Here is a 2,339-nt window from a genome sequence, read left to right as displayed (position 1 = left end):
TGATCCCTTTTGGTCCTGCTCATTAACTATCTGGTGTTAGCACCTGCTTCCCCTTGGTTGTCTCCCTTCACTGTCCATTTCCCAGCAGGTGGCAGTGACCCACTGTGGCATATGATTGATCCAGCTGTACACCTAAAGCCTGGTGTCTGCTCTCATAGCCATGGGCCCCACACCTGTTGCACTAAATGTGAGTTTCTTGAGCGCAGGGGAGCCCTCTTGCTGCTCCCAAGTCCATTAGAGCAGTGGTTACAATTTGGTGGTCAAAAGCAGGGCTGTGTTGTCAGATTCCTGGGTTTAAACCTGCCTCTACTTTGGGAATTTCAGCAAAGGCTTTCACCTTTAAGTTTCCCTTTTCTCATTCCCATTTTGCAGAGAGGAAATGAGTGCTGTAGTGAGGTTTACATTTTATAATTGTCAGACATCACAGGGAAAAGGGCCCGGTACAGAGTAAGCGTTTAGTAAATGTTACCTGTTATTATCACTGTGTTTCAGAAACCGTGGGTGGCTCAGTCTCCAACTGGGTGGTCAAGAAATAACCAAGACTCAATGGTAGAGCAAAAGCATAAGGAAGTCAAACTTTTATTTATTGTCCACAAGAGGATGAGAGTTGTAAGGAAGACCATTCCATTGGTAAAAGGAAAGAAATATGAAACTTGGTAATAGGATTCTAGAAAGCAAAGAAAATGAAAATGTTCACTACTGTAAATCATGCGGGGCAAAGGTCACACTAATCCTCTTTGTGTGGGTCCAATTTTAATATATTTGTGGCTGAAGTGAGCACAGTTCTCATCACCATCTTAAGCTTAGCTCAAATTTAAGCAAAATAAACAGGAAAGATGCCCTAATTTGTAGAGGTTAATTTTATAGTGACCATCATGAGCACTTCAATTAGGTTTCTAAAGAAAAAAAGCATATAACTTTTATAATAACATAACTCAGAATTTGCATGGCGTTTGGCATTTTTCAGAGACCTTTTGTACTCCCTTTTTCGTGTGACTCTTGAACTAAGGGAGGGTGTTGGAATTACGATATACATTTTGTAGAGACAGAGGCTCAGAGGGATGAAAGCATATTGGAAAGGACCTCACAGCAGAAGTGACACAGCACCAAAGCTTGAGGGAGGTGAAGGAGCTTCTCCAGGAAGATGGGAGGGGCATCGAGATAGAGGTGCAGAAGAAGGTAGGGAGTGATGAGAATGGAGAGGGGAGTTCTTTTATGGGACCAAATATCTCAATATATCTGATGCTTTGACTAAGGGGACCAGTGTAGAAGCTGGTCTTTGTGTGCCCGCCTAAGAGTTCAGACATGATTCTCTGGCAGTGAGTTGCTTTGAGACAGAGGACGATAACATGATCAGGTTTCAGTTTAGGAATATCACTATGGCGGGTAGAATAAAAGATAAGCTCAAAAGATAGTTAGTGGGTAGGTTCAAGAGAGGTGAATTTTCTTTTTTCTTTCCTTTTTTTTTTTTTTTTTTTTGACAGAAGGATAGAGAGAGAGAGAGCGCACCAAGTAGGCAGAGTGGGAGGGAGAAGGAGAAGCAGGCTCTCCATTGAGGGGGGAGCCTGATGTAGGACTTGATCCCAGAACCCTGGGATCATGACTTGAACCAAAGACAGAAGCTGAACTGACTGAGCCACCCAGGCGACCCTGAGAGCTGAGATTTTCTAAACCCGCTGGTCATGGGATCTCAGGTCCCAGACGGGTGACAATGAGCAGAAGCAGCACCAGCAGCAGAGCACTGCCTGATACAAAAGCATGAGATTTAGGTGCAGAAACCACTCGGTCCTGCTCTGGCTTTATCAGACTTACAAATTTTCCCGAAGCATTGCCATTTAATTTCCGTTTGCTTACCTCTCTGGTAATGAGAGTGTAGTATTTGTAGAGCATCAACTGAAGTATGTCAATTAACATGGGTGGAGTACTTCCAACAACAAATCAGGACTGGGGGATGAAGACAAATGTGAAAATGTCTCAGGCTGGTCCCCCAATCCTACCCAGGCTGGAGGGTTCAGCAGGCGGCCTGAGCTATGCAGCAGGGTGGCTATGGAGAGTTTAGTATCCCGTTTTGCGCCGCTGCTATAAGTAATGATTCAAAGGACCTCCACGTTTTATTGTCTCCCTGGAAAGTAGAGTGGCCCCAGAAAGGGATACAGAGATTTCAAGTTTAATACTGTATTACACCCAGGGGTCTCTCTTGAAACCTGCCAGGAAACAAAACAAATGTCCACTAGTTCTGTATGGATGGTTTGTTTATTCTGTTTGCAAGTCCAGAGAACTGACTTTCTGCCAGAGAGAGAACAGGGTGTGATAGATCTGGGACAGTAAACTGAGCAGAT

Source organism: Neovison vison, chromosome 4 (assembly GCF_020171115.1).
Source record: "Neovison vison isolate M4711 chromosome 4, ASM_NN_V1, whole genome shotgun sequence".
In the NCBI taxonomy this organism is placed as follows: domain Eukaryota; kingdom Metazoa; phylum Chordata; class Mammalia; order Carnivora; family Mustelidae; genus Neogale; species Neogale vison.
The sequence above is the reverse complement of the archived record's forward strand: the minus strand, read 5'-3'. Positions refer to the sequence as shown.